The 15232-nt window shown below is 47.5% G+C and overlaps 1 long non-coding RNA gene across 1 annotated transcript; it reads right to left on the reverse strand.

The window, feature by feature from the left end:
- Window positions 1–1128: 1128 nt before the first annotated feature.
- LOC113980573 lies at window positions 1129–3393 on the reverse strand. Its single transcript, XR_003538162.1, has 3 exons — window positions 3309–3393; window positions 1999–2197; window positions 1129–1181 (listed from the first exon to the last, which is right to left on the reverse strand). It is a non-coding gene; the product is annotated as an uncharacterized LOC113980573 (long non-coding RNA).
- Window positions 3394–15232: the final 11839 nt, after the last annotated feature.

The raw sequence follows: 15232 nt of genomic DNA on the forward strand, positions 1-15232 counted from the left end.
GGGGACAGGTAAAGGGATTTGCTCATAGATACTGGCAGATCCCAGGGAGAAGCTGTTTCACCTCTCACAGCAAGGTACCAGCCACTCAGCTCGTTCAAATTGGCTGCAGTTCGGCAACTGCATCAGGTATGAACTTATGGAGCTCCCCCCACACCTGCTTTCCAAAATGTGCCTGTCTGTCTTTTAAAAGGAGTTCAAGGTCTTCTGAATATCAATAAGCAACAAGGTTCTCCAGAGGCTCTTCTGCCTTCTGTCTTGTTCAGATGACAAGAAATGCTACCTGCTCCCCGTGGTTTTCAGGTTTTCCACAAGGGAGGGAGGCTTTTAGGTCCTGTTGGCAGCGGTGCCTGCGATCCGGGACCCTCGGATGGAACTGATGTAAGGCAAAAGAGGAGGCTCCCACACCACCAACGTGGTGCCCTTGGGAGTATAGGCTCGGAGTAGCAATTCCTCTTCTGCATGAGCTGTCACTGCCACCCATCCTGCACAGCCAAAAGGAATACAGACAGTGAGACAAGTCCCCAGGATCATAATGAGGGTTCTGACACAAACTACTGCCTCCCATAGTGGTTGAGAACCTGAGCTTACCTATGTGTGATTTCTTTGAGAAACTAAGCTCAAAGGTCATATCCAGCTCTTTCCGAATAGAAGGCAGCACCTAAAGCCACATCTTACTCTCCCTAGACATAGCTCCTTCCTGGTAAACTGAAAAAGGATGGTGGGAACTACCAAAAACGCAATAAAGCTTTCCTATCAATGGCTCTTTCCCTCTCACCTGGACAGCCAACCATGTCACAGCCATTCCTGATGCTGTGGAACCTGTATGGCAGCCAGAACACAAAGCACTCCATTGTAGCCGTCCTGTACAAACATGGCTGTCAATCTCCATTCCTGGAGGTTGTCAAGCCTCAGCTGGACAAAGCCATGGCTGCTGTGATTTTGTGTTGTTGACAGTCCTGCTCTGAGCAGGAAATATGGCTTCACCCCTTCAGAGATCTCTTCCCATCAATGTTTCTAGGATGCAGACCCTGCAAAGCAAACTAATGAAGAAATATTAAATTACCTGCAGAGGAAAGCTTGATATCTGCAACTGCCTCAGTGGTACCAATTCCTTTCAGTGTAATGTCTTGAGGGACAAGTGGGGGGAACTCTTTCATTCGCTCTTCCCCACCCATGGGAACCTAAGATCAAAACACGGAGAAAAGATTTCATAGTCAAGAAATCCTTCAGAACTCCTACCTTAAACTGGCAAGCAAGGCACAAGAGGGAATAAACATATGAGACATTTGTTAGCCAATTAAGAGCTGGCTGGAATAATCTCCAGGAGCTATTTCAGGTTTGCCAGAATCAGTATCACATTCAGAGGAGCCCCATGGGAGGTGAGCAAAGATGAAGTGCCCACTGCAGGACACAGCTGGTGGCTCAGGCCAGCCACCTTGACATGAGTGACAGCACTTGTTCTCCATGTGCCCAGGAATGGGAATGCCAGGACAGGGACAGCTCACCCCATCTCCCAACCATCTGCAAGTGCTACACAGTACGTTGTCATACCAAGGAAGAAGTCAGACCACCGAAAGATGAAGAGGTGTGCAGAGGATCCAGCAGGTAAAGAATAAGAAAGGTACATTTTTCAACTGCAACCTGTGCTGAAACCCCAGTCTAAAGGTTTGCCATGGAAAATATCCCTGTTGCTGCCTGCACTTAAAGCCAGTTCAAGAAGAGCCAAGTATCAGAGAGCAGACCACTGCACATCTTCTCAGCCTGAATGCCAGAAACAGAAGCTCTCCTGAAAACATCTCAAGTGCTCTCTCCTATCACACCTGCAGCCACGCAGTCTTTGCAAGTGCAGTGCTCCACACTGCACGTTTCCATTGCAGAAGTCCCAAACTCCTGATATGTGTGGATTTTCCCTGTCAGTTGTGCCCCAGCCAGGGTGCTTCACCAGGCAGGACAGCTGCTTGCCTGCAGTCAAGAGCCCCTCATAGCACCTCCTCTCACCTTTAGTAACTCTCGGCCAGCGTGCTTCTCGTAGATGGCATCTGCGTTACTCAGGGTAGTGATGTGGACTGGCAACAGGTTAGAAGCCACGACAGAAAACCAGGCAGACTTTTCTCCCTGAAATAAATAACCATCATGGCTGGGCTTCGCCAAGATTTGGGGAGGGCTCTACCCACATTTGCTACAAGTGCGTTGGTGGCTAAAAAGGACAATACGAGATAGACAAGACAGGTTGCAAAAGGCACAGCAGAAAGACTCCTTAGGTGGTAGAAATAAATAACAAGAGGATGCTAATTATGGTAACAGAAAAGCAGTCCTGAATTTCTCTCTCCTGTCCCGTTTCTTTCCTGCATGTTAAAAAACTGCTTGCCTGATGTCCCCTCCCTGTCGGAGGGGTCCTTGCCTCTGCCACTGTGGAGCAGCCAGGGTTTATATCAACTGGGGAGTTGAGCTTTCAGGACAGAAGCGCCCACAGCTTCACCATCCTGCCTCAAAGCACCCCCAGTGCCCCATCTCCCGCCATCACAGCCGCTCAACTCAGGCAAATCAAGCCAGAGAGATCTTTACCTCTGAGTAGGGCATTACTACTCTGTCCTGCCAAGCTGTTTTTTTGGAACAGGGCTCTGGATTTTCACCTTAGCTATGATGGAGCTCTCCTGCCATACCAGTACATTATTACTTACAGAATCCTGCTCCCTCCACCTTCCTGGTTTTCTTTCAGCAGGTCAAGAATGTCCATAGCAAAGTACCAATTCAACATTTCTATGGTGATCTTGGAAAGCTGACTGAAACAAAGGAATAGCCATACACACCCCCAAAACAGGGCAAACTACTGAGAAAAGGTTCTAGCACTTATGATAATGTCTATGTGGAAGAAATATCATTGGAGGTCAGCTCCACGCAGTTCAGTAAAGGTGTATGGTATGGGATTTATAATAAATGGAAGAAATTATTGGCAGTGGGGACACACAGTACCTTTTAAAAATATCTTTATAGAAACTAAAATACATATGCAATTAATTACTTCCTCTGGCAAATTCTTCAGAAGTCTGTGTCAGGAAAGAAAAATGTCCATGCTTTTCTCTCCTGGTAGCCAGCTTTCACAAAACACAGAAATGAGGAAACCCACTTACTTTCCCAGCTAATTCTGGCATTCCCAAGGCATTCTGATCTTATGCAGTTATTTATTAACAGATTCATCATCTCAAAGCAGCAAAAAAGGGTCTGGGAAAGTTACCTAAAAAGCCTTTCATGTCTGGTACTATAGTAAGAAATGAAGCAGCTGCTCCCAAAATCCTTTCTTCCCTTACCTGTAAGTAGTCTATACATCCCAAGGCTGCTAAAAACAAGGCCGTTCCTGGCTTGAGAACGAAGGTCCGTGGAACAATGGCAACTGTTGGCAAAACTAGCTTTACTTCCTTCTCTGTTAGGAGATTCAAAACCTGCAAAATAAATTGTACTGCCACAATTCATTCCAGATGTTTCAATGGGGACAATGAAATTAGTATTGGCATTACATTGATAGAGAAAAAAGACCAAGTAAAGCAGTGTAAAGAACATCTGACAGAACAGTTCAATTCTTCCACATAGTAAGTGAGAAACAGGAAGAGGTAAGGATATCACCGTTCTCCATGGCAATGAAGGGTCCATGTCAAAATGTAACAGCTGTAAGCAGCCTGTTGGGCATGAATGTGAGAATTCAGGGTTTGGCTGGAACAAGGTCACCCAAGATTTACTATGTTTTAGCACAACTGCAGCCGTGTGCAGAACTGGAGACCACCTTCAGCTATGACATTTGAGTCACCCCACTTAGTAACACAAAGTGCCAAATCAATACTACCAGCAAAGCTAATCTTAAAGTATCTCACTAGAGAAAAGTCCTGGATCCCAGTGTGGATCAAACTGCAGGATGACCAGCCTGACTCACAGCACGGATCTGTACCCTGAGCGCAGTGAAACAAGCTTTCCCCTCTGTGAGGGCTCCCAAATGCTCCTGCTGCCCTGTCTTCCTCTCCTCCTCCTTCCTTTCCATCTCCTGGCTCACCTAGTTCATCTGTTTAGATCTTAATTGCTTTCACTGATATGATGCACCCCAAAAGTCTACCTAAAAGCCAGTGACTTAACCAGCAGTGCTGCAGTCACAGCAGTCTGATCACTTCCTATGGAAGTACAGTTCAAATCCAGTCATGCAACAATGTGTCAGCACAAAAAGCAGTGCCTTGAAGGAAACAACTTGTCTCCAGGTTGATGGCGTCTCCTTCCTAGGGAGCCGACAGCAGAAACGGTTCCAGCTGTGCCCCCAACACATGCCAGTCATGCAGATGCAAGTCTGGATTAACCTCAAGCTTTAAAAGACCAAAATAACAAGAGCTGTGGCACATCCAGAACCCCTAAAACTCTTCCTATGTTCACAAGCAGACATTCTTTAGCTTCAAAGTCAGGACAGACTTCAACATCAGTTCTAAAAGAAGAGAAGGTTTTGTCCTCCTAGCTGCAGGTTTTCTGGTGTGTTTGATAATGTTTAAAAAAAACCAGAAGTTGAGCTATCAGTAATAGTTTTCTAGGCTTTCCAGAAATTTGGCTTTGCAAGGAGTCATGAGGAAGCAGCTAAAAACAAACCTCCAAGGGAAAAGGCAAAAAATTTAATCCCATCAAATGCCAACAGCCACTTTCCTTCCCTCTTCTTCCAAAATAAAATAAATAAAATAAAATAAACCTCCTTATAACTTCCAAAATCTGCCATGTAAACAATCTGCTTGTCCTCCACTCAGATTGAACACTGACTGAAGGAACAAAATTTGATCTGACACTTGGCATGTAGCTTTCCAAAGGCACAGCAAGGATAATCAAAATCAGAAACAGCAGCATTTCTGGATGCAGGAAAGTCCTCTTGTTTACCGTGTTTATTCAACTCCAGAAGAGGGAAAGAACATATACAATCTCAAGTTACCAAACCAGCTCTCTAAGCTGATGAATGTCTTTACGCTGATGTAAGGGGGTACTTTTGAATGAGATGATCAATGGAGCATAGAGGGTGATAAAGAAAATCATATTAGGATGTGAAACCAGCTAGAGCATGGTACAATGTAACTTCATGGCACAAGCTAATTGTAAGGTCCATTGTGCTTTTTAGCAAGTCAGCCTGATATCCCCTATTATCAGAGCTGAGTTCCTTCTTGGTTTTGCTACATATTGCAAGATAGATACATCTACCCTTGAAACACAATGGGAGAGGTCATCCATAGGGGTGAGAAAGATGCTGGTGAGAGGAAGATTGTGTGGGCAGGGGTCGCTCGCCCCTTGCCCTACAGCAGGGCATGCGCAGACTGTTGCCATTAGGTAATGATTAGGCGGTGTTTGGCTGCCATTCAGGCATCACCTTATACTGTGTACTGGCCCTACGTGGTGTAATGTGGAACTGATAAAAATGGGGTGTCAGGATTGCTGAGTTGAGCGATCCTCATCCTACCACCGAGACTGTGTTGCGCCGTGGGGACGCCCGCTAAGCATGGGCACCGACCAGCTGCTGCAGATCCTGGCAGCCCTGGCCTGTCTGTGTGGGTAAGCACAGCTTTTTGATAGGAAGCAACCGAGAAAACAAACTTTTTAACCTTTTAATCCTTTTAGTGTTCCTTTTCATTCCCCTTTATTATTGAATAAGTTGTTCATAGTATTTTCCCTTTAATTTCCCCTTTTACTAACCAATATCGTGTTATCCATAATATTGTGCTAAGATTCCTTTTTTTTGGTATCTCTTTTTATTAGTTAAGATTACACCGTATTGAATGCTGTTCGTAGTATTTGTTTTAAGACCACACGATAAGGTAGTTATTTTGTATCTCTTTAGTTTTTGATTCTTTTCACTAAGTTTATTGTTATTATTACTATTCTCACTGTAATAAAGATATTTTGTGTGTTTGAATATCTGTGCACTTGTTTTATTCCGGGCATGTATCCTTAACGAACTGTTACACCAGGTTAGGGACTGGCCTTCTGCCTGGAGCTGGAAGAGCTAAGACTGGCTACTGTGCAAAGTGGACTTCAGTGGAGGCAATGTGGACTTAATACATAGTAGGGGAAGGACTTTCGGGTTTTATTGAGCTGTGCCTTCCTCTGGTTTTGTTTGCTGGCAATAAATGAACATCCAGTCACTGGGGTGGACTGGGAGTCACTGGGATGGACTGGGAGTCACTGGGGTGGACTGGAATGGACTGGGAGGCACTGGGATGGACTGGGAGGCACTGGGAGGCACTGGGAGCACTGGGGTGGACTGGGAGGCACTGGGAGTCACTGGGATGGACTGGGATGGACTGGGATGGACTGGGAGTCACTGGGAGTCACTGGGATGGGCTGGGATGGACTGGGAGTCACTGGGGTGAACTGGGAGTCACTGGGAGTCACTGGGATGGACTGGGATGGACTGGGATAAACTGGGAGTCACTGGGGGGGACTGGGATGGACTGGGATGGACTGGGATGAACTGGGATAGACTGGGAGTCACTGGGAGTCACTGGGATGGACTGGGATGGACTGGGATAGACTGGGAGTCACTGGGGGGGACTGGGAGGCACTGGGATGGACTGGGATGGACTGGGATGGACTGGGATAGACTGGGAGTCACTGGGGGGGACTGGGAGGCACTGGGATGGACTGGGATAGACTGGGAGTCACTGGGAGTCACTGGGATGGACTGGGATGGACTGGGATAGACTGGGAGTCACTGGGGTGGACTGGGAGGCACTGGGAGCACTGGGAGCATTGGGAGGCACTGGGAGGGGGTTTGTAGCACACTGGTCCCTTACTGGGACGAACTGGTGTGAACTGGTGCCCGCGGCTCCGCCCCCCCAAGGGCGGGGCCGGATGGGCGTGGCCTCACCTCGTCTCCGCGACTCCAATTCCAGCAGTTCCCGGCAGGTCTCCACCTGTTCCCACAGCACCTGGGGGTTGGCCATGCCCACCTCGGGCCTGAGGGGGCGGGGTTTGGTCGGAAAGGGGCGTGGTTTTGCTAAAAGGGGTGTGGCTTGAGCCCATATTGGGATAGAAGCAAAGGGAGGCTAAAGGAGGGTCGAGGTGGGCAGGGCTTAATCAAAGGGGTGTGGTTTGGCCATGAGGGGTGTGGGTTAGCAGCAAAGGGACGTGGATTAGTAAGAGAGGGGCGTGGTCTAGCAGCAAATGGGCGTGGTTTAGCCAGAAAGGGGCATGGCTTGCTCGCCCCATAGGGAAACATAAGGGGGGGCTGAGGGAAGGTCCAGGTGGGCGGGGCCTCGCTGATTGGCCGTGGCTTTCTCCCGGGGCCGGGGCCTCACCAAGGGGGCAGGGTTTTCTTCAGGGGGAAGCGGTTTACCAAAACAGCTCCTGGGCCACGACTGGCTTCTGCCACCAGGCCTCATCCTCGTCTAGGAGAGAAAAGGGGCGTGGCTGCGGTGAAAGGGGGCGTGGCTCAAAGGGGCGTGGCAGGGATTGGGCGTAGCTCTCACCTGGCAGCAGCGTCACCTGGCGGTGGGCGGAGTCAGGCTCCCAGGTGACACCCAGCTGGAGGCGTGGCCGCTCGGTGGGCGGGGTCTCTGCAGGGTGGGGCAGGTCCAGGAGCTTTGATACCTGTCAAGGCGTGTTGGGAGAGCCACACCCCCATGTCCCGCCCTAAGCCCCGCCCACCCCAGCCCCGCCCTCCTGTTTAGGGGAAAGGATACTCAGGTGTGGCTGGGGCGTGGCCACCCTTCCCCTGAGCGCCACGCCCCTTCCAGGGCGGAGCCATCCAGGGTCGCCGTCAGGTCCAGGCGATCCGGGCTCACCTGGGGGCGCAGAAACGGTTGGGTTTTAACCCAAAATCGGAGCTTTCCCGCTCCCCAAAATGGGCGTTTTTAGCTCCAAAATATTCAGGGTATCAGGTCTACCCGTTAAAGTCAATGGAGTTGAGGGGACAACAGGTCTACCTATTAAAGGCAATAGGGCAAAGAAGACACCAGGTCTACCCATTAAAGACAATAGGGCAAAGAGGTTATCAGGTCTACCCTTTAAAGTAAAAGGGGACAATCTGGACATCAGGTCTATCCATTAAAGACAATGGGGCCAAGGGGACACCAGGTCTACCCATTAAAGTCAATGCGGATCAATAGGTCATCAGGTCTACCCATTTAAGTCAATAGGACAAATGGGATATCAGGTCTACCCATTAAAGTCAAAGGGACAAATGGGATATCAGGTCTACCCATTAAAGTCAAAGGGGCAAACTGGACACCAGGTCTACCCATTAAAGTCAATAGGGATCACTGGGCCATCAGGTCTACCCATAGAGTCCAGTGATCTCAGTAGGTCAGGCCGCACTGTTTTGGGGGGTTTTTTTGGGGGGAGGGGAGATCCAGGTGTCCAAGGGGTTCACAGATGTACAGAGGGGGGGACCCAGAAGTTTTCTGGGGTTGGGGGGGGAATCCAAGCGTACTGACTCACCACGACAGGGCGGGAGAAGACGAGGACCAACGTGGCATCCTCTCGGTTGACGTACACGCAGATGATCCTCGGCGGGGGGGTGGCTTTTTGGGGGAGACCCCGACATTCAGGGGGTGTCCCCTGGTACCCAGGTGAAGGACCCAGGTCTGAAGGGACCCCCTGTCCCCCCCAAATTACCTCGGGAGAGGATGCAGCACAGGTAGACCCAGGCACTCTGGTCGGTGGGGTCGGTGAAGACAGTGTTCTGCACCAGCTCCAGCTCTGGGAGGGGCAAAGAGGGTACCCCAATATCTCAGGGGGACCCCAGGGGGCATTTGAGGGGGCTCTGGTGAACCCCCAGTGTGTCCACACAATGTTTTGGGGGAGTTGACAAAGAGGCACCCCAAAAATCCAGGTAATCAGATCTACCCATTGGAGTCAAAGGGGCAAATGGGACATCAAATCTACCCATTAAAGTCAATGGGGCAAATAGGACATCAGGTCTACCCATTGGAGTCAAAGGGGCAAATAGGACATCAGGTCTACCCATTGGATAAAATGGGGCAAACTGGACATCAGATCTACCAATTAAAAGTGTGGAAGTTAATAGGCTATCAGGTCTACCCACTAAAGTCAATAGGGGCTAATGGGTATCAGGTCTACCCATTAAAGTCAATGGGGATCAATGAGCTATCAGGTCTACCCATTAAAGTCAATGGAGATGAGACATCAGGTCTACCCATTAAATGTAATAGGGACAATGGGAAATCAGGTCTACCCATTACACTCAGTGGGGCAAATGGGATATCAGGTCTACCCATTAAAGGCAATGGGGATAAATGAGACCAGGTCTACCTGGGGCAAATAGGACATCAGTCTACCCATTAAACTAAATGGGGATCAATGAGCTATCAGGTCTACCCATTAAAATCAATGGGGATGAGACATCAGGTCTACCCATTAAACAATGGGGATCAATGGGTGTCCTGGTTGGAACGGCTGGGACCAATTCATCACTGGATGGGTGTAACCCAAACCTGTGTATTCTATAGCCTTCCATGCCATTGCCCAGAAACTGTTGTCAGTAGAGGCCTGCGAGGTGGGAAGATGTTCCTGTCCTCATACCCTTTTATGGAATTCCCCACTCTGATACCCTTTTATGGAATTGCCCGCTCTGAGGGAGGGACTGAGCACTCCCGCCTGAACTGGAGAATATATAAACTGGGAGTTTCGGAACCTTGGCACCACTCGTGGGATCCAGAGGAAGACTGAAGACCACCGCTCTCAACCAGACTGCAACTCACCGCTCTCAACCAGACTGAGACCACCACCCTCAACAGGACTGCAATCACCACTTTCTGACCAGACGGCAGCAGCTCTCCCACCAGCAGGTTTTTCCCCTCTCCCTTTACTTTGGACTCGGGGGGCCGAGGAACACCACTTTTGTTCATGCCCCAGGGTGCTGGGTTATACATTTGGGTTTTGCGGGTTAAAACCAATTGTCTGTCTGCATAATTGTACTTATTGCATTATTTTAATAAATTGTTATTCTGACTTATAATCTCTCTTTTGAGTTGAGTTCATTTCCCCTGCTGGTTAACTTTTAAACCAGCACAAGAGCAATTTGGGTTTTTCTTTTAATTTTGCATTTCTGAGAGGTTTGTGCAACCATGGCCTCCAATTATCTGCTGTAACGAGTCCCTTGAGAGCCTCAGACAGTGACAACCCTCAGTGGGGCTCTTTAATGCTTCAAGGCACTCAGGGTTTATTAAGACACTTCTTTTTGACACTAAGTCTCTGAGAGGTTTGTTCAGTCATGACCTTCAATTACCTGCTCTAATGAGTCCCTGGAGAGTCTTTGTCAGGAATGGCACCGAGCAGGGCTTGTTAAAGCTTCAAGGTACTCAAGGTTTATTAAGGTACTTTGCCTTTTCCTTTGACTCTGACTTTTTAAGAGGTTTGTGCAATCATGGCCTCCAATTATCTGCATTAATTAGTCCCTGGAGAGTCTTTGTCAGGAATGGCCCTCAGCAGGGCTTATTAATGCTTCAAGGTACTCAAGGTTTTTTAAGGAACTTTGTTTTTTCCTTTTCCGAGTCTGAGAGGTTTGTTTAGTCATGGCCTCCAATTATCTGCTTTAATTAGTCCCTGGAGAGACTTTGTCAGTAGTGACACTCAGTGGGGCTCATTAATGCTTCAAGGTACTCAAGGTTTATTAAGGAACTTTGGTTTTTCCTTTTCCAACTGAGTCTGAGAGGTTTGTGCAGTCATGGCCTCCAATTATCTCCTCCAACAAGTCCATGAGGAGCCTGTATTGGGAATGGCCCTCAGTGGGACCCATTAATGCTTTGAGATATTTTGGGTTCTCCTTCTGACTCTGACTAATGGAAAGGTTTGTGCAATCTCCCCTCAGTACCTGAGGTTCAAGGCTCAGCACCAAAAGCCCCACGGGGCTCATTCAGATAAAGCAAGTCCTAACAAACCACGGCCCTTCCTGTGATTTTCCTCCAGTCTAGACAGTAAATCAGGAGTGTTGTCTCATGGAATCAGGGGACCATTGTGACACTGCAGGGCCCCATGGAACTGTTTTGCCCATGACGAGGGTCAGCACAAGAGGCGCCGACACCAACTTTAGAGAACAAGTGTGTAATTTTACTCCAGTGCAAAGCAGCAAAGAATGACAAAAGGATGAGCTCAGTAATGCACCTCATCGTTCCTACAAAGAGTGCCTGGAGTGATTAGAAAAGATCCCTGCCCAGTTGCCCTCATCTGTTCCCCTCAGCCAGGCCCCCATGGCAGCGGGGGAGCCCCGGTCGCAGCCAAGGGTTGGAGAACCCCTCCCGGGCACGGGAAATCCTACCCAGGGCGTCCACTCGTAGGGGAGGGCTCCATCTCTGCTGGGAGGGGGTCCAGCTTTTCTGGGCTTGGATAAACAAGCTCACAGAGCTACGAGTGCACAAAACCATCTGACTCCCTTCTCCTCCTGGGTTCCACCCAGAGCCTGGCCAGGGCTTAGGGGGAAAACCAGGGCAGTCAACCTGCCCCATCTCCTGCCAAACAAGGCCAGACATCCACTGCCATGGCCTTGACCACTCTCTAAACACATAAAGATCATATGTTGCTAACAATCATACACATTTTGTTAATGAACAGATATGAGCAGTATTCACTAATGAGCAGATACTAATACATCTTACTAACAAGCACACACATTTTGTTGATGAGCAGATACACAGCTGTAGTGTTATCACAGTACATCTTTTACTCACAAACATATATAGGTTTAGCTAATGAGTGGATACACGGATAAATAGAACATCAGGTTGGAGCTCTAGAAGTCAGCTTTGCTCAGGGCCTGTTGTTCAGCCTCAGGACTTCAGTGACAGTCAGACAGGGCTTTATGTTACACACAGTGTTTACATGCTCATTAGATATTCTCCCTTAACACAAATACATTGCTTTACACACTCACACCTCCTATCCCAAGTCCTTATTTGGTCCTTCGGGGTCTTCTTCCGGGCTCTCTGGTGGGTTTTTTTGGCATCTGGTGCCTCTCAAAGTTGAGGTGTCCCCTTCTTGACCTCAGTTCTGAGCAGGCACAGTGACAGTGTTTTTCACTACAAAGACTGTAACATTTCATTTTGATCTTCTCTGGGTCCACAGAGCTCAGCTGACATCCTGTTTGCTTCAGGTACATCCCTGATCAAATCCTCTAGGACTTCTTTCAGATTCTGTTGTTCCTTATTTGACCATAGTGGAATACTGTGAGCAGTGTTCTATTTCTCCTATCAAACCCCCTTTTTCCATGAGATTAATTTTATTAAGGGAATGAGTCTCTCAGTATCTATATTTCACTTTCTAGCTTAAGGCATTGCCACAGCTACAACACTGAATCATGATGCAAGCTAAAATACAAATGGCCATTGTTAGGATTGGAGCTACAAAGAGCTTCTTTAGCCACCCAAAATCAGATAACCGGGAGGTCAGGGTACTCCAGATTCCTTGAAGACCTAAAAGGGTGTCATTGTGAGCTACCTGATGTAAAATATGGCTTTGTTTCTGGATTTCCTGGACATCTGGAGACACTCTCCCACTCTGGTCACTGCACACACAGCAGCTGGAGCTATGACAGTGCACACTCCTCCTTGGGAAGCTGAAAGAAGGTCTAGGCCATTCGGTTTGGTAAAACAACCTGTGACAAGCCATTCACTTCTTCCTGGAAGGCAGGAATGGCATCTCTTGCATGACTTTCTATGGATCCTATGGAAGCAGAAATGTTTACTATTGTTTTCTCTAATTCCCCCGCTCCCAGCCTGGGTAAAAACCATCTTACAAACCTATGAAACACAGTTGGTCACTCTGCTGGGGCATTTAAGGTGTGATTTGTGTGCCCCAAAGAGCTGCTTCTCCACAATCCCGAGGGCACTTGACCTTTATCAGTTGCTGTTATGTTGGGGACTGAGGCTCCTAAAGCACAAAGGCCTTTCCAGCCTCAGGGTAACACTTTATGGGCTTTATTTCCACATCTCCAATACCACCCTCTTCCTTTGGCTACCAGCCAAGGATGATTCATTTCCCCAACAGGAAGTGTTTGTCTGTGATTTCCAAAAAACCTGCCACTTCCCTTAATACAATCCAGTTTTCCTGTTCCTTTAGGGGTTACAGCTTTGTACACAGGTATGGTTGTAAGAGATGTCGGTGGGTACTTGCACACTGACTGCCAGGTCTCCATTTTGGTGAAAGGAAGTGCTTACCCAGGGACTAGGAATAATTTCTCCTGGAATTGGGAAGGAATAAATGAGTTGTGGCTTCCCTGTGTTTTATGGTAAATGACTGCACAAAACAATGGCTTTGAGGCAACATTGGGTCACATTTGGAACTAAAACGAGATGTAAATTTTGCTCCAAATTCAAGACCAAATTAACAGTTGTCAGGAGAGCAAAACAAGACTGAAGCATTTTGTTTCTGCAATCAAGTGGAACCTCTGTCTGATGACATTCCCAAAGGTACCCCGAATCCAGGGATTCTTGGATTCAGCAGTATTCCACTCACTTCCCTAGCCAGGTTGGTGTGACAAGGAAAAGCCTCTGGCCACCCAGAGAAGGTATCCCCCAAGACTAGGAGATATTTAGACCCCCCTTTTCTGGGCAATTCAGTCAAATTCATCTGCCAACGTTCACCTGGAACATTTCCACACTTTACATCAGCTATTCCCACTCCAGTGGCAGGGTTTGGATTATTTCTCTTCCACACACCACACTGCTGACTCACTGCTTGTACTACTGGGGTCAGTTTCGGACCTAGAACCCACTTGTGCAAATGTTACAGTGCAGAAACAAATACAAACACAAAACAATGATCAGTGGATAAAACAAAGCCAGAGACCAAATTGTGGAACACCAAATAACCCACCCAAAGCACTGGAAGATCCACACGTCTTAGATGGACGGGATTCCCCAAAAGAATGCCTTATTATCCAGTGGGATCTTCCCACATCCCAGACCAGTCTGGGGATCTGTGGTCTTCTCCAGGCAAGTCCTGGGGCCGGCATGAAGATCCAGAGATCCCTGGGATCCATGGGAGATCAGGCAGAGGGTCCCATCTGGGGGCCAGAAATGGTCCCCAAAAGCAGCAGAAAGCAACTCCTTAACCCCAGTTGGGGGTTAGATTTTGATTTAGACTATGTTCAGATGATGAAACTGGAAATTTGTTACATAATTAAGAGAAAATATATTAAGAAAGGTTTGAATATCATAATTTAAAAAAAGGTTAATTACCTGTCCAATTGTCATAAAGTAAATCTGTATCTGTCATCTAAAGAGGAAAAAAGCTTTTTCCCCCCTTTTGATTTGACACACACATTTGGACTTTTTTTCCTGTATCAAATGAAGCAGAAAGAATATGTTATTACAGCTTTATTATTTCCTAAATGCATGATGTGTGCTACAGACCACCACTGAACTGTGCCAACATTCCTGCAGGCTGGATAAACTCAATGTAGATTTGCATCAAGAGCTATAAATCATTAACCATCCTCATGCCCTGAGGTGGAGCCCTGACCCCAGCAATGCCTTCTCCTGACAGGTTCTCCATGTGTGCAGGCATCCTCCCTCCCCAGAGGTGTTCCAAGTCCCCCTCTCCCACTCCTCTCCATCGTACATGGAATACTGACAATCCAGAATGTTTATACACTGGGATGTATTTTTTCCTTTGGTAGATCTGTGGCAACCCAGAACTTGCTCAGCCTCTTGTGCCCTGTTCAAGTGGGCATCTGTCACTTTTCTTCCTGCAATAATCCAACCAAACTACTTTGTTACTCCTCCAAGTAATTACCAGAAGCTTTTGCTGTATTTTCCTATTATGTATCTATTTTATAAAACCCAAGGTTAATAAGTACCATTAAAAAAATAATAAAAAATTACAGACTTGTAGAAATCAAAGCCCTGCAGCCTGCTCAGCATACCTGATTCCTCCTCTCCACTGACCATCAGGAACAGGAGATTCCCATATTGCAGGGTCTCATCTGTAGATACTGGATTAAGGACTCACAACTTCTTAAGAAAAGCAACGTTATAATTTCACTGTTCTGGAAAGGTTTTGTTATCAGCTGGGTTTAAAAGCAAAGCCCTGTTGCCAGGACCAATTAATGCAGGTGCTATAATGCCAAAGGTTATTTCTGTTGCTGCTTTTGTTACACTCTGTAATAACTTCTGTAGAGATCAGTGCTGGCAACAAGAATTCCAATGGTACACTTGTTTCATTTTTTCAGACTTTGCATTTCAAGAATGGTGAATTTTTCTTGGAAATT

This window comes from Neopelma chrysocephalum, unplaced genomic scaffold (genome assembly GCF_003984885.1).
Source record: "Neopelma chrysocephalum unplaced genomic scaffold, ASM398488v2 Primary Assembly neopelma1_94706, whole genome shotgun sequence".
Taxonomy (NCBI): domain Eukaryota; kingdom Metazoa; phylum Chordata; class Aves; order Passeriformes; family Pipridae; genus Neopelma; species Neopelma chrysocephalum.